The sequence below is a fragment of the Schistocerca piceifrons genome, chromosome 9, assembly GCF_021461385.2.
Source record: "Schistocerca piceifrons isolate TAMUIC-IGC-003096 chromosome 9, iqSchPice1.1, whole genome shotgun sequence".
Lineage (NCBI taxonomy): Eukaryota > Metazoa > Arthropoda > Insecta > Orthoptera > Acrididae > Schistocerca > Schistocerca piceifrons.
In genome coordinates, this window is record NC_060146.1 from 202,066,775 (window position 1) to 202,092,930 (window position 26,156).

A 26,156-nucleotide genomic window follows, 5' to 3' on the forward strand; every position below is an offset into this window, starting at 1 on the left:
ATATGGCAGACACTCTATCTGACCGAGCCATTAAGGACACAGAGGATAGTGCGACTGCAGGGACTTATCTCTGGCACACTCCCTGTGAGACCCACATTTCCAACTCATTGTTCACATACTACGTTTGTAGTGCCCCTGCCCACTATACACATTACTCGGGGCAGTGTATGTGCCGAATCCCGTAAGAGTTTGAGCAGTGTGAGTGCATCCGCACTGAAGACGACCGTTCGCCGGTAAGTCTCATATACATGAATCTTCATGTAGGAAGCAGACTACGCTACCCGAGGACGACTCAAGGCCAGGCCCAACTTCCACATGTCTCAACCATGCTTCCACAACCAATACTCGTACGCCCATTACGTAGATTCCAGTACAGAGGAGACCTTTTACTTCTCCACGAGACTCAGAGGGTCATAGACACGGGTTCCCAGGTAGATGCCGAGTTTCTTGACTTCCGCAAGGCGTTCGATACAGTTCCCCATAGTCGTTTAATGAATAAAGTAAGAGCATATGGACTATCAGACCAATTGTGTGATTGGATTGAAGAGTTCCTAGATAACAGAACGCAGCATGTCATTCTCAATGGAGAGAAGTCTACCGAAGTAAGAGGTGTGCCGCAGGGGAGTGTCGTAGGACTGTTGCTATTCACAATATACACTCCTGGAAATGGAAAAAAGAACACATTGACACCGGTGTGTCAGACCCACCATACTTGCTCCGGACACTGCGAGAGGGCTGTACAAGCAATGATCACACGCACGGCACAGCGGACACACCAGGAACCGCGGCGTTGGCCGTCGAATGGCGCTAGCTGCGCAGCATTTGTGCACCGCCGCCGTCAGTGTCAGCCAGTTTGCCGTGGCATACGGAGCTCCATCGCAGTCTTTAACACTGGTAGCATGCCGCGACAGCGTGGACGTGAACCGTAGGTGCAGTTGACGGACTTTGAGCGAGGGCGTATAGTGGGCATGCGGGAGGCCGGGTGGACGTACCGCCGAATTGCTCAACACGTGGGGCGTGAGGTCTCCACAGTACATCGATGTTGTCGCCAGTGGTCGGCGGAAGGTGCACGTGCCCGTCGACCTGGGACCGGACCGCAGCGACGCACGGATCCACGCCAAGACCGTAGGATCCTACGCAGTGCCGTAGGGGACCGCACCGCCACTTCCCAGCAAATTAGGGACACTGTTGCTCCTGGGGTATCGGCGAGGACCATTCGCAACCGTCTCTATGAAGCTGGGCTACGGTCCCGCACACCGTTAGGCCGTCTTCCGCTCACGCCCCAACATCGTGCAGCCCGCCTCCAGTGGTGTCGCGACAGGCGTGAATGGAGGGACGAATGGAGACGTGTCGTCTTCAGCGATGAGAGTCGCTTCTGCCTTGGTGCCAGTGATGGTCGTATGCGTGTTTGGCGCCGTGCAGGTGAGCGCCACAGTCAGGACTGCATACGACCGAGGCACACAGGGCCAACACCCGGCATCATGGTGTGGGGAGCGATCTCCTACACTGGCCGTACACCACTGGTGATCGTCGAGGGGACACTGAATAGTGCACGGCACATCCAAACCGTCATCGAACCCATCGTTCTACCATTCCTAGGCAGGCAAGGGAACTTGCTGTTCCAACAGGACAGTGCACGTCCGCAAGTATCCCGTGCCACCCAACGTGCTCTAGAAGGTGTAAGTCAACTACCCTGGCCAGCAAGATCTCCGGATCTGTCCCCCATTGAGCATGTTTGGGACTGGATGAAGCGTCGTCTAACGCGGTCTGCACGTCCAGCACGAACGCTGGTCCAACTGAGGCGCCAGGTGGAAATGGCATGGCAAGCCGTTCCACAGGACTACATCCAGCATCTCTACGATCGTCTCCATGGGAGAATAGCAGCCTGCATTGCTGCGAAAGGTGGATATACACTGTACTAGTGACGACACTGTGCATGCTCTGTTGCCTGTGTCTATGTGCCTGTAGATCTGTCAGTGTGATCATGTAATGTATCTGACCCCAGGAATGTGTCAATAAAGTTTCCCCTTCCTGGGACAATGAATTCACGGTGTTCTTATTTCAATTTCCAGGAGTGTACATAAATGACTTTGTGGATGACATCGGAAGTTCACTGAGGCTTTTTGCGGATGATGCTGTGGTATATCGAGAGGTTGTAACAATGGAAAATTGTACTGAAATGCAAGAGGATCTGCAGCGAATTGACGCATGGTGCAGGGAATGGCTATTGAATCTCAATGTAGACAAGTGTAATGTGCTGTGAATACATAGAAAGAAAGATCCCTTATCATTTAGCTACAATATAGCAGGTCAGCAACTGGAAACAGTTAATTCCATAAATTATCTGGGAGTACGCATTAGGAGTGATTTAAAATGGAATGATCATATAAAGTTGATCGTCGGTAAAGCAGATACCAGACTGAGATTCATTGGAAGAATCCTAAGGAAATGCAATCCGAAAAGAAAGGAAGTACGTTACAGTACGCTTGTTCGTCCACTGCTTGAATACTGCTCAGCAGTGTGGGATCCGTACCAGGTAGATACAAGAGATAGAGAAGATCCAATGGAGGGCAGCGCGCTTCATTACAGGATCATTTAGTAATCGCGAAAGCGTTACGGAGATGACAGAAAAACTCCAGTGGAAGACTCTGCAGGAGAGACGCTCAGTAGCTCGGTACGGGCTTTTGTTGAAGTTTCGAGAACATACCTTCACCGAGGAGTCAATCAGTATATTGCTCCCTCCTAAGTATATCTCGCGAAGAGACCATGAGGTTAAAATCGGAGAGATTAGAGCCCACACAGAGGCATAGCGACAATCCTTTCCACGAACAATACGAGACTGGAATAGAAGGGAGAACAGATAGAGGTACTCAAGGTACCCTCCGCCACACACCGTCAGATGGATTGCGGAGTATGAATGTAGATGTAGAAGTAGAAAGTCGCTTGCTTGACATCGGCAGATAAATACGATGTTGCAGTGCCTATGTTATTCTGATTAAGACCCAAAATGCATGTAAGTCCGAAAGGCACATACTTCGGAATAACCCAGGCACTACAATATCCTACTTCCAGGTACGTGTCAACGGTAGACCTGAGAAAAGAAACAAAACGAGCCCTCTTTATATAGCATTTATTGGTTCTAGGTTACATCGTCCATACAGCAGCATTAAATATGGTAGCTTAATACGGTTCTTATCTGTATCTACAGGCATAATAAAACTCAAAATACGAAGTTATTGAATTGAATTTTTTGTTGGAAAGGTTATAGTTAGCAATGGCTAACGCAACGTATCTACAGTAGCAAGGCTTTAAAAGCAAAGTTAGTGCTCAAAATGACCAGAAGACCCAAAGAAACACATTTGTGATCCCTCAGGTTTTCGTGGTGTCATTGATTACACTGTGCTTCCCAGTGCCCCCCAACACACTGTACCTGTTTTCAATGTCTTTCCACTCAGACCAGCTACTGGATAGCTTTTCCGGGTTTTTACATTGCCCATCTTTCCATTTCTCCACACACTGGCACGGTTCTTCGCATGCCCTATTCGTTTCTTCAGGTCCAGGACAGCCCAATAGGTGCTGGAGCTCCTTGCAGATGTCTTCCTTTATTTGCTCAACGTGCTTTTGGCCACAATGAAAGAAGAAATGCCCCACAAAGTCGCGGTCATCTGTAATTGCCTTCGGAACCATCGCACCCACTTTGAGTTTGTACATGTCGCCGCCCAAGTCTAGCAGCTTGTTTCTCTCAACAATGTCTGAACATGGCGCCGCAACCGTGTTTGCGACTATCATCCTTGAAAAAGGGCCTGCATTTCCCTTCAAGGGGACGTTTGTTAATAGCACAAGTGAGTAGCAGCTGTAATCCTGTATTTTATTTTTAAACTTATTGAAAGACTTCGAATAATTGATGATGGCGAAGGGGTGTTTCTTATAGGATATATCATGCGAATTGTCACTGCAATTGTCATCGGAATCGTCATTGACATTCTTCTTGACATAGTTGGTGAGGTAGTCCAACATATGGTAGTTGACAGAGGTGCCAGCAATGTAATCGTAATTGTCGTCAAAGTCGTCAGCATAATAATCATAGTCATCGACAAAATCATTGGCATAGCTGTCATCACAGTCGTCAGGATAATCATCATAATCATCGACGTAGTCATTGACATAATCAACAAAGTTATCGACAAAGTCATTGACATTATTGTCATCACAGTCGTCAGGATAATCATCACAATCATCGACATAGTCATTGACATAGTTGTTATCACAGTCGTCAGCATAATCATCAAAATCATCGACAAAGTCATTGACATAGTCATCAGGATAATCATCGACAAAGTCATTGACATAGTTGTCATCACAGTCATCAGGATAATCATCACAATCATCGACAGAGTTGTCATCACAGTCGTCAGCGAAATCATCACGATCATCGACACAGTCATTGACATCACAGTCGTTAGCGAAATCATCACGATCATCGACACAGTCATTGACATCACAGTCGTCAGCATAATCATCAAAGTCATCGACAAACTCATTGACATAGTTGTCATCACAGTCGTCAGGATAATCATCACAATCATCGACGTAGTCATCGACATACTTGTCATCACAATCACCAGCATAATGATCACAGTCATCGACAAAGTCATTGACATAGTTATCACAGTCGTCAGGATAATCATCACAATCATCGACGTAGTCATTGACATAGTTGTCATCACAATCACCAGCATAATCACCACAGTCATCGACGTAGTCATTGACATAGTTGTCATCACAGTCGTCACGATAATCATCACAATCATCGACATAGTCATTGACATAGTTATCACAGTTGTCAGGATAATCATCACAATCATCGACGTAGTCATTGACATAGTGGTCATCACAATCACCAGCATAATCATCACAGTCATCGACAAAGTCATTGACATAGTTGTCATCGCAGTCGTCAGGATAATCATCACAATCATCGACGCAGTCATTGACATAGTTGTCATCACAATCACCAGCATAATCATCACAGTCATCGACAAAACCATTGACATAGTAGTCATCACAGTCGTCAGGATATTCATCACAGTCATCGACAAAGTCATTGACATAGTTGTCATGACAGTCGTCAGGATAATCATCACATTCATCGACAAAGTCATTTATATAGTTGTCCTCACAATCGTCAGCATAATCATCATAGTCATTGACACAGTCATCGGCATAGTCCAAGACGTAGTCACCATTTTTTTTCGACACAGTCATTGGTATTGACAGCATTGTCGTCGGCTTAGTCGTTGACATAGTAACCGCCGTAGTTTTTGGCAGTGTGATCGGCAAGTCATCAGTACAGTCATCAGCATTAACAACTGATTAATCATTCGATTTATTTTTCTTCTTTGGAAACAGTTGGGCCTCCCTGAGCACTTTATACTTCTTAGACACCTTGTGTTTCAGCTGCACCAGCAAGATGTATTTTTCACCCAGATTGTCCACGCTGTTCCACGTAACAACGATGTCGTCAAATATGTGCCAAACACTGCGGTTATCGGACGTCAGCTCGAAGTTTGGGAGCTGATTTGTGAGGCAGCGGAGGAAGACCAGTGCGATGACTCGCTCTTCGTAGCGGAACCCGTGGCCTTTCCTTCGTTTCCTTCGTAATGCTTTTCCTGGGTCCCTGTAAAGGACAAACAGAAGGCTTGTGTAAATAAGTCTGCTAGTAAGCTACCAATCACTAGAAAAATTCAGAGCCACAGATGTTTCATCAGCCATGGCTGCAACTGATTATGGTGTCAGGTTTCAATACTGGAGTGTATCATTAATTTATTGAACACGATCTGATAGGGCATTCAGATATTTTCTAACAACAGACCACACATGAAAATTTCTACAAAACACAGTTTCTCAAGCTTCTGGATATAACAAGGAGTAAACTTCGCTGCTACTTCTGCTTCAGCGGATATATAATTTTTTAAGGAGATTATATCTCAATACCGACTCATCTAAAGAAAGTTTATTCTTAACTGTGGCTTATAATTACAGCATTAACACTGGCTCCAAACACACGGAGTGCATAACAGAGATCTAAAAGCAATAGTAAAAGTGCTGTAGAAATGAAATTATCAATAAGCAGGGATCTGAGAAAAACTTTGTGGTAGTTGCACTGTGCTACTGACCAATTACAATCGATTTTTTCTTTGTTGATCAGTTAGATCCCATCACATGCAGAGAATTGGGGAAGAGTGGGAGAGGATGGCTGGAATTATCCTAGAGTGGTGGTCCAACCTTGGAACGCAATTCAGCAGCGATGCTGCGTGGTATAGTTTCGACACGTGCTTCATAAGCTTCTGGAGGTATGTGCAAGGACGTAGCCACAGGGGTGGGGGACAAAATGGGGGGGAGGGGGGATACATGGGGTCCCCTATCAGCTAAATGTAATTACACACGACATGAAAGGTATAAAAGATCAAAAAAGTTGCCGTTTCAGGGCATTACTGCGGGGTATATGCAACCTAGAGCGACTCCGATGCAGGTATATAAGCATTGACACGAAGGTAAGGGACACTCGCGTCTTTCCGATGTATGCACGGTAAATGCGGAAACGTGAACTATGGAGACGTTGTTACCAAATGCGTCCAGGCAAGACCAACGTGCTGTTATTCTTTTCTTGGCTGCTTAGAACAAACACCGATAGACATCCATCGGAGAACGACGAATGTGTATGGAGCAGCACACCTGTACAAAACCTCCGTTGTGGAACAGTGTGACAAGGGGTGCTCCTGCCTCATGATAACGCACTTCCCCACATCACAAATGTCATAACGCAGAACTTACGCCTACTGAAGTGGGAGACACTTAACACCCGCCTGTAGTCCCGATCTCCCCCCGTGAGATTATCACACCTGTGCCCGTTAAAAAAGACGTTGAAGCGTCGACGATTCCTTTGGGACGAGGATGTGCAGCAGGCAGTGGCGGACTTTTTCACGCAGCAGGACACAATGTTTTATCAAACGGGTGTCTTCAACACGGTGCGTCTGTGGAATGGTTGCCTCGATGCCCAAATGCCCACGGCGAAATCGCCTGCTTGGCATAGTAATTCTAGACTACACGGCCTTCGAACGGAAACTTTTTGACCGCCCTTTCTGTTCTGATTTTCATTCATAAGACGAAAAAGGGATACGCACTATCGATAGTCAACAATGCTATCTGAAGATTTGAACTATCGATATATCGATAGTGTGTATTGTGTATTGAACCGGGGAACTAGAAACGACCGAGAGCTTCCGTCCCACCGTAGCCCTCAGTGGTTCAGAACCCCACAACAGTGTTTGCGCAGTAATCGCCGGCTTAGTGTAACTGAGACGGAATAACGGGAACCAGCCCGCATTCGCTGACAAAAAATGTTCAAATGTGTGTGATGCTACGGTCATCAGTCCCTAAGCTTACATACTACTTAACCTAAATTATCCCAAGGACAAACACACACACCCATCCCCGAGGGAGGACTCGAACCTCCGCCGTGACCAGCCGGCATTCGCTGAGGAAGACAGAAAACCGAACCAGAGTTTTCTGCTTTGGCCAACAAGTTCGTCTGACCTGAACCTAACGGAAACACCTGGTAAGCTGTGAGGCGCCAGGGTGGATTACGGCCAATTCTCTTTTACATTCACCGTGCTGTAGGCAGGTCGGCAATGACCAAATTGTTGCTTTTTAACCATTGACTAAACAATTTATAATTTTAATATAAAATACTTGAAAAAGTGAAATGAGTGATATTTATGATATGACCTAAAACTATTTTATAATAAGGATGATATGGTAGGATGTCCTGATAACTGTGGATGGTGGCTGGGATGTAGTAAATTTTGAAGGGAATGTTATACTATAAAGGATTCAGGATATCTATATGGGAAGGACCTTGTAACTAAGATGTAGATATTAGGGTATGAGTGAGCTGCCAATTGAGAAACAAAAAAGGAATTGGTGTCTTCAGTTGGTATAGACAGGGTAGATTATGATTGAAAGGAATAGTAATTTCACAGGGATGCATGATCTGCAAATGTAAACTTATTGAAATCACCGTGCGAAATGACGTGGAGAGCTTGTAAATGAAGGGAAGGTGCGATGTATTGATAGAGACAAGGTTCTCAAGTATGGATCACACAATGACGTATGACAGACTTAGAATAAGTCTAGGTGTGTAAGATGGTGTGGGAAGCTCATGAGCTGGTACTAGATACGTCTAGGAGGAGGATGTTGGACATGGAAAGTGAGGCGCAGAGCATGTAATTCCGAGATTTGGAGGCAGCGATGAAACTTGGGAGAGGCCAAAGTAAGGACGGAGTTGGCGAGGGTTTTATATTTATGGATGAAAGGCTGGAATGACTGAAGCTCGATGTGTCACGACCTTCAGAAATGCCTCTGTTTTCTCTCAGCAGTCCCATGCACACAAAGGCGAAAGCCTCATGGCTTCTGGGCAATGCACTCTATCAGAGAGCAGCAAATCTGGAGAGGGCGAAGAGTGAGTCCCTGGTGCCTCCAGACAGGGGTTTCTGGCTACATCTACATCTACATTTATACTCCGCAAGCCACCCAACGGTGTGTGGCGGAGGGCACTTTACGTGCCACTGTCATTACCTCCCTTTCCCGTTCCAGTCGCGTATGGTTCGCGGGAAGAACGACTGCCGGAAAGCCTCCGTGCGCGCTCTAATCTCTCTAATTTTACATTCGTGATCTCCTCGGGAGGTATAAGTAGGGGGAAGCAATATATTCGATACCTCATCCAGAAACGCACCCTCCCGAAACTTGGACAACAAGTTTGCGCCTCTCTTGCAGAGTCTGCCATTTCAGTTTGCTAAACATCTCCGTAACGCTATCACGCTTACCAAATAACCCTGTGACGAAACGCGCTGCTGTTCTTTGGATCTTCTCTATCTCCTCCGTCAACCCGATCTGGTACGGATCCCACACTGATGAGCAATACTCAAGTATAGGTCGAACGAGTGTTTTGTAAGCCACCTCCTGTGTTGATGGACTACATTTTCTAAGGACACTCCCAATGAATCTCAATCTGGCACCCACCTTACCAACAATTAATTTTATATGATCATTCCACTTCAAATCGTTCCGTACGCATACTCCCAGATATTTTACAGAAGTATTGCTGCCATTGTTTGTTCCGCTATCATGTAATCATACAATAAAGGATCCTTCATTCTATGTATTCGCAATAAATTACATTTGTCTATGTTAAGGGTCAGTTGCCACTCCCTGCACCAAGTGCCTATCCGCTGCAGATCTTCCTGCATTTCGCTACAATTTTCTAATGCTGCAACTTCTCTGCATGCTACAGCATCATCCGCGAAAAGCCGCATGGAACTTCCGACACTATCTACTAGGTCATTTATATACGTATATTGTGAAAAGCAATGGTCCCATAACACTCCCCTGTGGCACGCCACAGGTTACTTTAACGTCTGTAGACGTCTCTCCATTGATAACAACATGCTGTGTTCTGTTTGCTAAAAACTCTTCAATCCAGCAGTAACAATAATGTACCTATAATAATTTTTTTTCTTTATGAATTTAGATAAATTTTTCTTTCTGAATTTATGTAAAGTAATATAAGTAATGTTTTGAATTTCTTTTTCTTTTCGTGTCATGTTAAAGAAACTGTAAGCAACTTTTAAAATTGAATGTTATTATTTGTGTTAGATTTCAAGCAATGTAATAATCAAAGGGAAGTGTATTTAATGTTAAAACTATTATAAGATGTGAAAATTGTAATTTATACACTTGGTCCGTACGTAGGTAATGCATTAGAATATTTGTAGTAGAAAACCTGTGGTGAATACCCTACCTGTAGGGGAGTGGGAAAAGGTGGATGCAGGCGAGCGCAGGAAAACGCACACTGGCGCGGTTCGGCACAACGGGCTCAGTATTACAGTCGGAGTTGGGCATCGGTCAGAGGAACATGTACTGTACCGAGGAGGCTATCTAAGAAAAGTGGATTCCATTGAGCCTCGGATGGGCCGATTCCGACGACTACTTGGCATGGCTATATCCTTAGGCACAAAATTGGAAAGATTACGACGCTAAGAAGAAAGAAAGTGCCGATGCAGTGAGAGCCTTAGCCGTGCTTGTATGTGTGCTGTGCTGCCCGCTATCTCGCTGCCCGCCACCCGCCACACCGACGTGCACAGGTCAAACATTTATTTCATCTTTAGAAGTGTATCTGTGTGGACCAGTGTCGAAACTGTTTCTAACTGTTCAATAATAACGTGACTTTTACCAGAATTGCCTTAGCCGTTACTCATCCCTATCACTGACCTAGACAGGGTCCTTACCACATATTGTGCAACCCGAGTATCCCGAACTGAAAGTTCAAAGATAGTATTAACGAGAATTATCAGTAGACAAAGCTATGCTATAAAGCAGTTTAAATTAAGGTGTGGTAATGTAAATGTTAGTAAAGAACAACAGTTTGATTAAATTGAAAGATAAATTTTGAATTGAGCTAGCAATGTTATTTAATTAATTTGAGACAGAAAGAATGATAACTAATTAATTCAGAAATAAAAAAAAGAGTAGTTATCCACAGATTGATAATTTTGAGTGTTAATTTACCTTCAGGACTTACTAGTTTCAGTATAACGACCATAACAGTTTCAGGGCCCCCCCTTCTCTTGCCCATTCTTGCACATATTGATGTGTACTGATCAGATTTGAACAGCAAAGTTAAGTTCTATATTTAACCTAAGTGTATTAGTGTTTTTCTCAATTTTAATAGTGACATTGTATGTGTGTTTTCAAAATTGCTAATTCTAGGGTAATCTATGCCCGATTTCAGTCTGATCAATATACAAAATGCAGTTCGTAGTAATCATTGCTGTGTGGTGTTGTGTATTTATAGCTCGTCCAAATTAGTACAAAAGAAGGAAACCTTAGTTCAGTAGATTCTTTCTGGTTCCAAAGTTTGCCCTAAAACGCATCATTACTACGTGTCATTATGCTTGTACATGCAACCACTTGTACAAGGAAAAACTCACTCAATGCCTAATTAGGCTGGCGACCGTATTACTAATCATTGGTAGTATCTACTGTGTGTACTTCTTGTCCATGCGAACGCGTAATTGTACTTTACATTTGCTTGACGCATCACTGTAGTTACTGACTGAATATAAGTCCGAATTGCTTCCATTAGGTACACGCGGTCAAGTTATGTACTAAATCCTTGTTTACAAGGTGAAGCCCGTGAACTTATTACAGTACAGGCTTTATAGAGCTAACGCACGTCCGACAGGGCGGTAGTGTTACAAGTGGCTTCCCGGTGACAGGACATCCAGTTGTTGTCGGTTACAAATTAATGTAAATACCGAACAGTGGATGTTCAGTGGCACGAATAGCAATAATGTTTAGCAAAGTAAACTGCAGTGTGAGTCAAGTATAATAGTGTGGTGTAATTGGCATTCAATATGGACAGGAACGTAGACAGGGTAGATGTGCCGAGCGAAATGGAGAATGCGGCTGGCAGTAGCAGGAGTTTACGCGGCCAGATAACAGATGGCGTTAGCGGAAGACAATTGGCGTACATACAATACCATGAACACGTAAACGAACAGATTGAAATGTCGAGATTGCCTCGAACACAGCAAGGGACAAAACAGGAAGTAGAGGGTGACTTTGTAGATGATAGTGGGTACGTGAACGAATCCACTGACATGTTTGATTCACCACAGATAAAGAAAGAACCGAAATGAAGTAGGATCGGAAAACACAGATTCCGTAGAACAAAATAGTGCGAAAATTTTAAGCATCAACGATTTATTTGAACAATTAACCAAACAAATTGCAGGACAGACTGAGCAGCTGAAAATACAGGGCCATCAGCTCAAAACACAGAATGAGCAGCTTAAAACGCACGTTGATGCGCAGCTTAAAACACAGAGCCATCAGCTCAAAACACACGTTGACGAGCAGCTCAAAAACCAAAGTGATCAGATTAAAGCACAGGTCGAAGATCAAGGAATTAAAATCAGTAAACAAATAGAGCAGGTAGAACAAAAAATGGGTAATTTAAGTGCTGTGGTAAACAATATGAAATTTGAAATTGATACCATTAACAAAAATATGGATACTATGCAGGAGGAAATTGGTAACATTAACAGTAGATTCGATGTTGAAATTATCAACATCCAAGAGAAAGTAGAACCTCTGGTTGAAACTAAAGTAGACGAAAAAGTTTCCGGTCTTAAAACTGAGATCGTAAACGAATGTCAACACGGGATATCACAGTTGGAAAAGGTAGTTGTAGACACTGAAAGAGATTTGGGTGAAAAAGTAACCGGATGTGTTCAAAATTGTACGAAAATTCAAGGCAGAATTTTCGATCTGGAGAGCAAAATTAAAGATAGGCCTGGTGTGGTCTGTAATGGCGCACCAATTACGAAGCTGTTAGAAGGCGAGGAACGCTTCGATCCAGCCAAGAAACATAATGGGTGGCATCCGTTAGATTTTATCAAAAATTGCGAGAGAGTATTTCCTGAGCACTTGTCTGATCAGGAAAAGATAAATGTAGAAATTAGCGCCTTAGCAGGTGACGCTAAGCGCTGGGGGATCAATTTAAATACCGAACGAATGACGTTCGAAGAATTCAGGCAAAGATTTACGGAAGAATATTGGTCTGAACAAAAGCAGGACCATTTATGGCGCGAGTTTATCATGGCCAAACAGCATGATAACAGGGGCAGGAATTCTTTGAAAGATTTCTGCGAGTATTGGTACCGAAAATTGACACACTTAAGAGGTAGAAGATCGGATTCAGAAATTATCTGGGAGCTATATAAAAAGCTTCCAGAAGATTCTAAGAGGTATGTAGGAAGCAACCATCGTAGCTTCCAAGCATTTCTCGAAAGAGTCGAAGACGAGGATCATTGGCGCGAAAGTCGTGCCAATTATCAAAATTTTGGCAACCGTAATAACCGAAACAATGACGAAAGAAATGACGGCGATGGATTTCGCGTCAATATAATACAGAGAGGAAGAGGTAGAGGAAGAGGCAGAGGAAATAATCCAGGTCGCGGTAGAGGGTATGCCGCGCAAAATAATAACGACGCGGGAAACTAATTTCCGCGAACGTTGCGGGCCAAACGGAAGCGGACAATACATACCGGCCCCGATTTAAGAAAAGATACCGGACCGACCGCAATGTAATGAGACAGGTTAGAGACAGGCGTGAAACGACGCAACGTGTTGTGGTGAGACAAGCGTCAGGTGCGAGCCAGCATGAGTCATCTCTGCCGCACAGAATACTCCAGGTTAACAGGCGAGTGGAGCATCAGAGAGCAACGGCCCAGCCTAGCAGAACATCTGTTCGGAAGAAAGCCGTTAGCAATACGGCGGCAGTAGGTACGAACGTAGCCGTAAGAGATAATGAAAATTTTACGAGTGATAATTCCGTGGCAAAGGAAACAATAAATGAGACTGTGAGTACACAGAGAGGTGCGGTTAGCAGTGTTTGCAATGAGGTAAAGGGCGATAATGAATTAGCAGAGGTAACTGATTGGCGTGTGCAGATCGACGATCTGTACAAGGGCCTAAAGCAATGTGAGTGGGAGGATTTTAAGAAGGAGTATGAGGCGACGAAATTAGATGGTGGAAAGAGAAATGATAGGGGCGTCAATAAAGTGACGTGGCCCAAATTTGAAGAGGGGAGAATAAATAGCGCCGCGCAAAGTACGCGTGCTGCCGATAAGAGGAAGGTTAATGATAGGAAGGAATTGGAGGATGAAATCCTCAGCATTGACGAAGAAATAACTTCTGCTAACAATCCGCCAATAGTACAAGCTGCTACCGAGGGGCACCGTGGAGAAGGGGCAGATGATTACCTGAAAGTAATTAAAGTCCACGAAGATTACACTGAATATGAAGTCACAGTAGATGTAAATAAAGCTGATGATGAAGCCGTTTTGCCAAAAGAGGAGATTGAATTAAAAACCAAGCCTGACGACAACACCGAGGAAGAACTTAGTGCCTGTCTCAGAAAAGCTTTTATGTTAGAACCTGAAAGCGATCCAGAATGGTCGGATTCCGATGATAGTTCAGATGATGAAACATACGCAAATACAGACAAAATTGAATTTACTAACTTTCCCTATTGTGCAAAAGTAGCGTACTTAAGCGAATCTGATGTTGAGGAAGAGAGTAGTGATGACTCTATTGAAGATGAATTTTCAGGTGTAAAAGAAAGTGAATATACTTTTACTGAAAGAGGATATGAGAAAATTAGTGAAAATAAAGGGGATGCAGTTAAGTACGATATTGTACCTAACGATGACGAAGTGTCAAAACAAAATCCAGACATTGAAACAGAACAAAGAAAGAAAGAGCCACCTGATGACTCAGTGTTTATTTTGCGAAGAGTTCAAGTAAGCAAAGACTTTGAACTCCAGATGCCTAAGAAGCCACCAGACTTCAGTGACTGTTTCATGAACAATAAAAGACTGCCTTGTTAATGAAGAGACGAGCAGGGGCAGGATGTTGTATTTGTAAATATTATTAATATTATGCAAGACTTTATTGTTACTGTAACTCAGTGTTAGCTGAAAGTGAATTATTGTTTTGTTAAATTAGAGCCTGGGGCAGGTTCATATCGGAATTTGAGAATGTCATGAACACATTACATCATGAAACTACAGGATTCCCACCGGAAGAAATTTTGTTAGGCTGAAGTAGTAAAAGTTTAATTGAAGAAAAATTAGAGTTTCCACCTTGTACAAGTTTGGGATTGAATCAAAAGAAAGAATTGGTAATAAAAAGGGCAAAGCACAAAGCTGAATCTAGGTCTAGAAAACACGATAAAAATCTAAAAGTTTCAAAATTTAAAATTGGAGATTATGTTCTTTTAAAAACCCACGAAAAATCTAGTGAACTAAACCATGAAATTTCAAAATTTATATATATTTATAATGGACCATATATAATACAGAATATTCCACACGATAATGCTTACTACCTGATCTACCCAAAATCCAAAAGACCTTTAGGTGTAAGAAATATTGTGGACCTGAAACTGTATGTTCCCAGGAACGAGTAATTGTGCTGTATCTTATGCTGAACCCAAGTTATTTGAAATGTAACTAACCTTTGTAAATGTCTGTATACCATTGAAAGTGTGCTAATGTAGTTATGTGAGTTTCAGATTACCAATTGTACTGTAACTGTAAAAATGTATGGAGGAAAGGACTGAAAAGAAAGGATAAATGCTATCAGCCAGATAAAAGATGGAACTGTCAAAAATGAAAATGGGCAGTGTATGAACCATAATATGAAGGACTGCCAAATACCAATGAGGGCAGATAAATAGTCGATGGAAAATTGTAAATGTAATCCAGAGGATGTGACAATATGAAGTGAAATGGACTGCCCAAATCCGCATAATAGGCAGCAAATATGTGTAGTTAATTTTCTGAATAATTTGTGTGTGTGTTTTGTTTAGTAAGTTAGGAAATGGACTGCTATTCAAAGCAAGCAGCGACAAATTATCGTATAGTGTATACGAAAAATGCATTTGTTTTTGTAGTTAAATGTTTGTATTCCAGGATTTTAAATTATTTCTTTGAGAAATTTGGGAAAAAATGATTAAATTGCTATTTTAGTAATGTTATGATGGGAAGTTGGACTGTGCAAAACGCACTTAAGTAAATAACGAGATATTGGTCTTGGTATGTTAAAATAGTGTAAACCTATATACAGTGAGTGGAAGGAAATATGTAGTGTAAATCTTCTTGAACGTTTACGTAAAGATTCAGAACCAGTGTATAATTGTTAAATTTAGTGTTCCCATAAAATTTAGACTTAAGAAAATTTTCTGGAAACAGGGGCATGTGTAACAATAATGTACCTATAATAATTTTTTTTCTTTATGAATTTAGATAAATTTTTCTTTCTGAATTTATGTAAAGTAATATAAGTAATGTTTTGAATTTCTTTTTCTTTTCGTGTCATGTTAAAGAAACTGTAAGCAACTTTTAAAATTGAATGTTATTATTTGTGTTAGATTTCAAGCAATGTAATAATCAAAGGGAAGTGTATTTAATGTTAAAACTATTATAAGATGTGAAAATTGTAATTTATACACTTGGTCCATACGTAGGTAATGCATTAGAATATCTGTAGTAGAAAACCTGTGGTGAATACCCTACCTGTAGGGGAGCGGGAAAAGGTGGATGCAGGCGAGCGCAGGAAAACGCACACTGGCGCGGTTCGGCACAACGGGCTCAGTATTACAGTCGGAGTTGGGCATCGGTCAGAGGAACATGTACTGTACCGAGGAGGCTATCTAGGAAAAGTGGATTCCATTGAGCTTCGGATGGGCCGATTCCGACGACTACTTGGCATGGCTATATTCTTTGGCACAAAATTGGAAAGATTACGACGCTAAGAAGAAGGAAAGTGCCGATGCAGTGAGAGCCTTAGCCGTGCTTGTATGTGTGCTGTGCTGCCCACTATCTCGCTGCCCGCCACCCGCCACACCGACGTGCACAGGTCAAACATTTATTTCATCTTTAGAAGTGTATCTGTGTGGACCAGTGTCGAAACTGTTTCTAACTGTTCAATAATAACGTGACTTTTACCAGAATTGCCTTAGCCGTTACTCATCCCTATCACTGACCTAGACAGGGTCCTTACCACATATTGTGCAACCCGAGTATCCCGAACTGAAAGTTCAAAGATAGTATTAACGAGAATTATCAGTAGACAAAGCTATACTATAAAGCAGTTTAAATTAAGGTGTGGTAATGTAAATGTTAGTAAAGAACAACAGTTTGATTAAATTGAGAGATAAATTTTGAATTGAGCTAGCAATGTTATTTAATTAATTTGAGACAGAAAGAATGATAACTAATTAATTCAGAAATAAAAAAAAAGAGTAGTTATCCACAGATTGATAATTTTGAGTGTTAATTTACCTTCAGGACTTACTAGTTTCAGTATAACGACCATAACAGTTTCAGGGCCCCCCCTTCTCTTGCCCATTCTTGCACATATTGAAGTGTACTGATCAGATTTGAACAGCAAAGTTAAGTTCTATATTTAACCTAAGTGTATTAGTGTTTTTCTCAATTTTAATAGTGACATTGTATGTGTGTTTTCAAAATTGCTAATTCTAGGGTAATCTATGCACGATTTCAGTCTGATCAATATACAAAATGCAGTTCATAGTAATCATTGCTGTGTGGTGTTGTGTATTTATAGCTCGTCCAAATTAGTACAAAAGAAGGAAACCTTAGTTCAGTAGATTCTTTCTGGTTCCAAAGTTTGCCCTAAAACGCATCATTACTACGTGTCATTATGCTTGTACATGCAACCACTTGTACAAGGAAAAACTCACTCAATGCCTAATTAGGCTGGCGACCGTGTTATTAATCATTGGTAGTATCTACTGTGTGTACTTCTTGTCCATGCGAACGCGTAATTGTACTTTACATTTGCTTGACGCATCACTGTAGTTACTGACTGAATATAAGTCCGAATTGCTTCCATTAGGTACACGCGGTCAAGTTATGTACTAAATCCTTGTTTACAAGGTGAAGCCCGTGAACTTATTACAGTACAGGCTTTATAGAGCTAACGCACGTCCGACAGGGCGGTAGTGTTACAAGTGGCTTCCCGGTGACAGGACATCCAGTTGTTGTCGGTTACAAATTAATGTAAATACCGAACAGTGGATGTTCAGTGGCACGAATAGCAATAATGTTTAGCAAAGTAAACTGCAGTGTGAGTCAAGTATAATAGTGTGGTGTAATTGGCATTCAATATGGACAGGAACGTAGACAGGGTAGATGTGCCGAGCGAAATGGAGAATGCGGCTGGCAGTAGCAGGAGTTTACGCGGCCAGATAACAGATGGCGTTAGCGGAAGACAATTGGCGTACATACAATACCATGAACACGTAAACGAACAGATTGAAATGTCGAGATTGCCTCGAACACAGCAAGGGACAAAACAGGAAGTAGAGGGTGACTTTGTAGATGATAGTGGGTACGTGAACGAATCCACTGACATGTTTGATTCACCACAGATAAAGAAAGAACCGAAATGAAGTAGGATCGGAAAACACAGATTCCGTAGAACAAAATAGTGCGAAAATTTTAAGCATCAACGATTTATTTGAACAATTAACCAAACAAATTGCAGGACAGACTGAGCAGCTGAAAATACAGGGCCATCAGCTCAAAACACAGAATGAGCAGCTTAAAACGCACGTTGATGCGCAGCTTAAAACACAGAGCCATCAGCTCAAAACACACGTTGACGAGCAGCTCAAAAACCAAAGTGATCAGATTAAAGCACAGGTCGAAGATCAAGGAATTAAAATCAGTAAACAAATAGAGCAGGTAGAACAAAAAATGGGTAATTTAAGTGCTGTGGTAAACAATATGAAATTTGAAATTGATACCATTAACAAAAATATGGATACTATGCAGGAGGAAATTGGTAACATTAACAGTAGATTCGATGTTGAAATTATCAACATCCAAGAGAAAGTAGAACCTCTGGTTGAAACTAAAGTAGACGAAAAAGTTTCCGGTCTTAAAACTGAGATCGTAAACGAATGTCAACACGGGATATCACAGTTGGAAAAGGTAGTTGTAGACACTGAAAGAGATTTGGGTGAAAAAGTAACCGGATGTGTTCAAAATTGTACGAAAATTCAAGGCAGAATTTTCGATCTGGAGAGCAAAATTAAAGATAGGCCTGGTGTGGTCTGTAATGGCGCACCAATTACGAAGCTGTTAGAAGGCGAGGAACGCTTCGATCCAGCCAAGAAACATAATGGGTGGCATCCGTTAGATTTTATCAAAACTTGCGAGAGAGTATTTCCTGAGCACTTGTCTGATCAGGAAAAGATAAATGTAGAAATTAGCGCCTTAGCAGGTGACGTTAAGCGCTGGGGGATCAATTTAAATACCGAACGAATGACGTTCGAAGAATTCAGGCAAAGATTTACGGAAGAATATTGGTCTGAACAAAAGCAGGACCATTTATGGCGCGAGTTTATCATGGCCAAACAGCATGATAACAGGGGCAGGAATTCTTTGAAAGATTTCTGCGAGTATTGGTACCGAAAATTGACACACTTAAGAGGTAGAAGATCGGATTCAGAAATTATCTGGGAGCTATATAAAAAGCTTCCAGAAGATTCTAAGAGGTATGTAGGAAGCAACCATCGTAGCTTCCAAGCATTTCTCGAAAGAGTCGAAGACGAGGATCATTGGCGCGAAAGTCGTGCCAATTATCAAAATTTTGGCAACCGTAATAACCGAAACAATGACGAAAGAAATGACGGCGATGGATTTCGCGTCAATATAATACAGAGAGGAAGAGGTAGAGGAAGAGGCAGAGGAAATAATCCAGGTCGCGGTAGAGGGTATGCCGCGCAAAATAATAACGACGCGGGAAACTAATTTCCGCGAACGTTGCGGGCCAAACGGAAGCGGACAATACATACCGGCCCCGATTTAAGAAAAGATACCGGACCGACCGCAATGTAATGAGACAGGTTAGAGACAGGCGTGAAACGACGCAACGTGTTGTGGTGAGACAAGCGTCAGGTGCAAGCCAGCATGAGTCATCTCTGCCGCACAGAATACTCCAGGTTAACAGGCGAGTGGAGCATCAGAGAGCAACGGCCCAGCCTAGCAGAACATCTGTTCGGAAGAAAGCCGTTAGCAATACGGCGGCAGTAGGTACGAACGTAGCCGTAAGAGATAATGAAAATTTTACGAGTGATAATTCCGTGGCAAAGGAAACAATAAATGAGACTGTGAGTACACAGAGAGGTGCGGTTAGCAGTGTTTGCAATGAGGTAAAGGGCGATAATGAATTAGCAGAGGTAACTGATTGGCGTGTGCAGATCGACGATCTGTACAAGGGCCTAAAGCAATGTGAGTGGGAGGATTTTAAGAAGGAGTATGAGGCGACGAAATTAGATGGTGGAAAGAGAAATGATAGGGGCGTCAATAAAGTGACGTGGCCCAAATTTGAAGAGGGGAGGATAAATAGCGCCGCGCAAAGTACGCGTGCTGCCGATAAGAGGAAGGTTAATGATAGGAAGGAATTGGAGGATGAAATCCTCAGCATTGACGAAGAAATAACTTCTGCTAACAATCCGCCAATAGTACAAGCTGCTACCGAGAGGCACCGTGGAGAAGGGGCAGATGATTACCTGAAAGTAATTAAAGTCCACGAAGATTACACTGAATATGAAGTCACAGTAGATGTAAATAAAGCTGATGATGAAGCCGTTTTGCCAAAAGAGGAGATTGAATTAAAAACCAAGCCTGACGACAACACTGAGGAAGAACTTAGTGCCTGTCTCAGAAAAGCTTTTATGTTAGAACCTGAAAGCGATCCGGAATGGTCGGATTCCGACGATAGTTCAGATGATGAAACATACGCAAATACAGACAAAATTGAATTTACTAACTTTCCCTATTGTGCAAAAGTAGCGTACTTAAGCGAATCTGATGTTGAGGAAGAGAGTAGTGATGACTCTATTGAAGATGAATTTTCAGGTGTAAAAGAAAGTGAATATACTTTTACTGAAAGAGGATATGAGAAAATTAGTGAAAATAAAGGGGATGCAGTTAAGTACGATATTGTACCTAACGATGACGAAGTGTCAAAATAAAATCCAGACGTTGAAACAGAACAAAGAAAGAAAGAGCCACCTGATGACTCAGTGTTTATTTTGCGAAGAGTTCAAGTAAGCAAAGACTTTGAACTCCAGAAGCCTAAGAAGCCACCAGACTTCAGTGACTGTTTCATGAACTATAAAAGACTGCCTTGTTAATGAAGAGACGAGCAGGGGCAGGATGTTGTATTTGTAAATATTATTAATATTATGCAAGACTTTATTGTTACTGTAACTCAGTGTTAGCTGAAAGTGAATTATTGTTTTGTTAAATTAGAGCCTGGGGCAGGTTCATATCGGAATTTGAGAATGTCATGAACACATTACATCATGAAACTACAGGATTCCCACCGGAAGAAATTTTGTTAGGCTGAAGTAGTAAAAGTTTAATTGAAGAAAAATTAGAGTTTCCACCTTGTACAAGTTTGGGATTGAATCAAAAGAAAGAATTGGTAATAAAAAGGGCAAAGCACAAAGCTGAATCTAGGTCTAGAAAACACGATAAAAATCTAAAAGTTTCAAAATTTAAAATTGGAGATTATGTTCTTTTAAAAACCCACGAAAAATCTAGTGAACTAAACCATGAAATTTCAAAATTTATATATATTTATAATGGACCATATATAATACAGAATATTCCACACGATAATGCTTACTACCTGATCTACCCAAAATCCAAAAGACCTTTAGGTGTAAGAAATATTGTGGACCTGAAACTGTATGTTCCCAGGAACGAGTAATTGTGCTGTATCTTATGCTGAACCCAAGTTATTTGAAATGTAACTAACCTTTGTAAATGTCTGTATACCATTGAAAGTGTGCTAATGTAGTTATGTGAGTTTCAGATTACCAATTGTACTGTAACTGTAAAAATGTATGGAGGAAAGGACTGAAAAGAAAGGATAAATGCTATCAGCCAGGTAAAAGATGGAACTGTCAAAAATGAAAATGGGCAGTGTATGAACCATAATATGAAGGACTGCCAAATACCAATGAGGGCAGATAAATAGTCGATGGAAAATTGTAAATATAATCCAGAGGATGTGACAATATGAAGTGAAATGGACTGCCCAAATCCGCATAATAGGCAGCAAATATGTGTAGTTAATTTTCTGAATAATTTGTGTGTGTGTGTTTTGTTTAGTAAGTTAGGAAATGGACTGCTATTCAAAGCAAGCAGCGACAGATTATCGTATAGTGTATACGAAAAATGCATTTGTTTTTGTAGTTAAATGTTTGTATTCCAGGATTTTAAATTATTTCTTTGAGAAATTTGGGAAAAAATGATTAAATTGCTATTTTAGTAATGTTATGATGGGAAGTTGGACTGTGCAAAACGCACTTAAGTAAATAACGAGATATTGGTCTTGGTATGTTAAAATAGTGTAAACCTATATACAGTGAGTGGAAGGAAATATGTAGCGTAAATCTTCTTGAACGTTTACGTGAAGATTCAGAACCAGTGTATAATTGTTAAATTTAGTGTTCCCATAAAATTTAGACTTAAGAAAATTTTCTGGAAACAGGGGCATGTGTAACAATAATGTACCTATAATAATTTTTTTTCTTTATGAATTTAGATAAATTTTTCTTTCTGAATTTATGTAAAGTAATATAAGTAATGTTTTGAATTTCTTTTTCTTTTCGTGTCATGTTAAAGAAACTGTAAGCAACTTTTAAAATTGAATGTTATTATTTGTGTTAGATTTCAAGCAATGTAATAATCAAAGGGAAGTGTATTTAATGTTAAAACTATTATAAGATGTGAAAATTGTAATTTATACACTTGGTCCATACGTAGGTAATGCATTAGAATATCTGTAGTAGAAAACCTGTGGTGAATACCCTACCTGTAGGGGAGCGGGAAAAGGTGGATGCAGGCGAGCGCAGGAAAACGCACACTGGCGCGGTTCGGCACAACGGGCTCAGTATTACAGTCGGAGTTGGGCATCGGTCAGAGGAACATGTACTGTACCGAGGAGGCTATCTAGGAAAAGTGGATTCCATTGAGCCTCGGATGGGCCGATTCCGACGACTACTTGGCATGGCTATATTCTTAGGCACAAAATTGGAAAGATTACGACGCTAAGAAGAAGGAAAGTGCCGATGCAGTGAGAGCCTTAGCCGTGCTTGTATGTGTGCTGTGCTGCCCGCTATCTCGCTGCCCGCCACCCGCCGCACCGACGTGCACAGGTCAAACATTTATTTCATCTTTAGAAGTGTATCTGTGTGGACCAGTGTCGAAACTGTTTCTAACTGTTCAATAATAACGTGACTTTTACCAGAATTGCCTTAGCCGTTACTCATCCCTATCACTGACCTAGACAGGGTCCTTACCACATATTGTGCAACCCGAGTATCCCGAACTGAAAGTTCAAAGATAGTATTAACGAGAATTATCAGTAGACAAAGCTATGCTATAAAGCAGTTTAAATTAAGGTGTGGTAATGTAAATGTTAGTAAAGAACAACAGTTTGATTAAATTGAAAGATAAATTTTGAATTGAGCTAGCAATGTTATTTAATTAATTTGAGACAGAAAGAATGATAACTAATTAATTCAGAAATAAAAAAAAAGAGTAGTTATCCACAGATTGATAATTTTGAGTGTTAATTTACCTTCAGGACTTACTAGTTTCAGTATAACGACCATAACAGTTTCAGGGCCCCCCCTTCTCTTGCCCATTCTTGCACATATTGAAGTGTACTGATCAGATTTGAACAGCAAAGTTAAGTTCTATATTTAACCTAAGTGTATTAGTGTTTTTCTCAATTTTAATAGTGACATTGTATGTGTGTTTTCAAAATTGCTAATTCTAGGGTAATCTATGCCCGATTTCAGTCTGATCAATATACAAAATGCAGTTCGTAGTAATCATTTCTGTGTGGTGTTGTGTATTTATAGCTCGTCCAAATTAGTACAAAAGAAGGAAACCTTAGTTCAGTAGATTCTTTCTGGTTCCAAAGTTTGCCCTAAAACGCATCATTACTACGTGTCATTATGCTTGTACATGCAACCACTTGTACAAGGAAAAACTCACTCAATGCCTAATTAGGCTGGCGACCGTATTATTAATCATTGGTAGTATCTACTGTGTGTACTTCTTGTCCATGCGAACGCGTAATTGTACTTTACATTTGCTTGACGCATCACTGTAGTTACTGACTGAATATAAGTCCGAATTGCTTCCATTAGGTACACGCGGTCAAGTTATGTACTAAATCCTTGTTTACAAGGTGAAGCCCGTGAACTTATTACAGTACAGGCTTTATAGAGCTAACGCACGTCCGACAGGGCGGTAGTGTTACAAGTGGCTTCCCGGTGACAGGACATCCAGTTGTTGTCGGTTACAAATTAATGTAAATACCGAACAGTGGATGTTCAGTGGCACGAATAGCAATAATGTTTAGCAAAGTAAACTGCAGTGTGAGTCAAGTATAATAGTGTGGTGTAATTGGCATTCAATATGGACAGGAACGTAGACAGGGTAGATGTGCCGAGCGAAATGGAGAATGCGGCTGGCAGTAGCAGGAGTTTACGCGGCCAGATAACAGATGGCGTTAGCGGAAGACAATTGGCGTACATACAATACCATGAACACGTAAACGAACAGATTGAAATGTCGAGATTGCCTCGAACACAGCAAGGGACAAAACAGGAAGTAGAGGGTGACTTTGTAGATGATAGTGGGTACGTGAACGAATCCACTGACATGTTTGATTCACCACAGATAAAGAAAGAACCGAAATGAAGTAGGATCGGAAAACACAGATTCCGTAGAACAAAATAGTGCGAAAATTTTAAGCATCAACGATTTATTTGAACAATTAACCAAACAAATTGTAGGACAGACTGAGCAGCTGAAAATACAGGGCCATCAGCTCAAAACACAGAATGAGCAGCTTAAAACGCACGTTGATGCGCAGCTTAAAACACAGAGCCATCAGCTCAAAACACACGTTGACGAGCAGCTCAAAAACCAAAGTGATCAGATTAAAGCACAGGTCGAAGATCAAGGAATTAAAATCAGTAAACAAATAGAGCAGGTAGAACAAAAAGTGGGTAATTTAAGTGCTGTGGTAAACAATATGAAATTTGAAATTGATACCATTAACAAAAATATGGATACTATGCAGGAGGAAATTGGTAACATTAACAGTAGATTCGATGTTGAAATTATCAACATCCAAGAGAAAGTAGAACCTCTGGTTGAAACTAAAGTAGACGAAAAAGTTTTCGGTCTTAAAACTGAGATCGTAAACGAATGTCAACACGGGATATCACAGTTGGAAAAGGTAGCTGTAGACACTGAAAGAGATTTGGGTGAAAAAGTAACCGGATGTGTTCAAAATTGTACGAAAATTCAAGGCAGAATTTTCGATCTGGAGAGCAAAATTAAAGATAGGCCTGGTGTGGTCTGTAATGGCGCACCAATTACGAAGCTGTTAGAAGGCGAGGAACGCTTCGATCCAGCCAAGAAACATAATGGGTGGCATCCGTTAGATTTTATCAAAAATTGCGAGAGAGTATTTCCTGAGCACTTGTCTGATCAGGAAAAGATAAATGTAGAAATTAGCGCCTTAGCAGGTGACGCTAAGCGCTGGGGGATCAATTTAAATACCGAACGAATGACATTCGAAGAATTCAGGCAAAGATTTACGGAAGAATATTGGTCTGAACAAAAGCAGGACCATTTATGGCGCGAGTTTATCATGGCCAAACAGCATGATAACAGGGGCAGGAATTCTTTGAAAGATTTCTGCGAGTATTGGTACCGAAAATTGACACACTTAAGAGGTAGAAGATCGGATTCAGAAATTATCTGGGAGCTATATAAAAAGCTTCCAGAAGATTCTAAGAGGTATGTAGGAAGCAACCATCGTAGCTTCCAAGCATTTCTCGAAAGAGTCGAAGACGAGGATCATTGGCGCGAAAGTCGTGCCAATTATCAAAATTTTGGCAACCGTAATAACCGAAACAATGACGAAAGAAATGACGGCGATGGATTTCGCGTCAATATAATACAGAGAGGAAGAGGTAGAGGAAGAGGCAGAGGAAATAATCCAGGTCGCGGTAGAGGGTATGCCGCGCAAAATAATAACGACGCGGGAAACTAATTTCCGCGAACGTTGCGGGCCAAACGGAAGCGGACAATACATACCGGCCCCGATTTAAGAAAAGATACCGGACCGACCGCAATGTAATGAGACAGGTTAGAGACAGGCGTGAAACGACGCAACGTGTTGTGGCGAGACAAGCGTCAGGTGCGAGCCAGCATGAGTCATCTCTGCCGCACAGAATACTCCAGGTTAACAGGCGAGTGGAGCATCAGAGAGCAACGGCCCAGCCTAGCAGAACATCTGTTCGGAAGAAAGCCGTTAGCAATACGGCGGCAGTAGGTACGAACGTAGCCGTAAGAGATAATGAAAATTTTACGAGTGATAATTCCGTGGCAAAG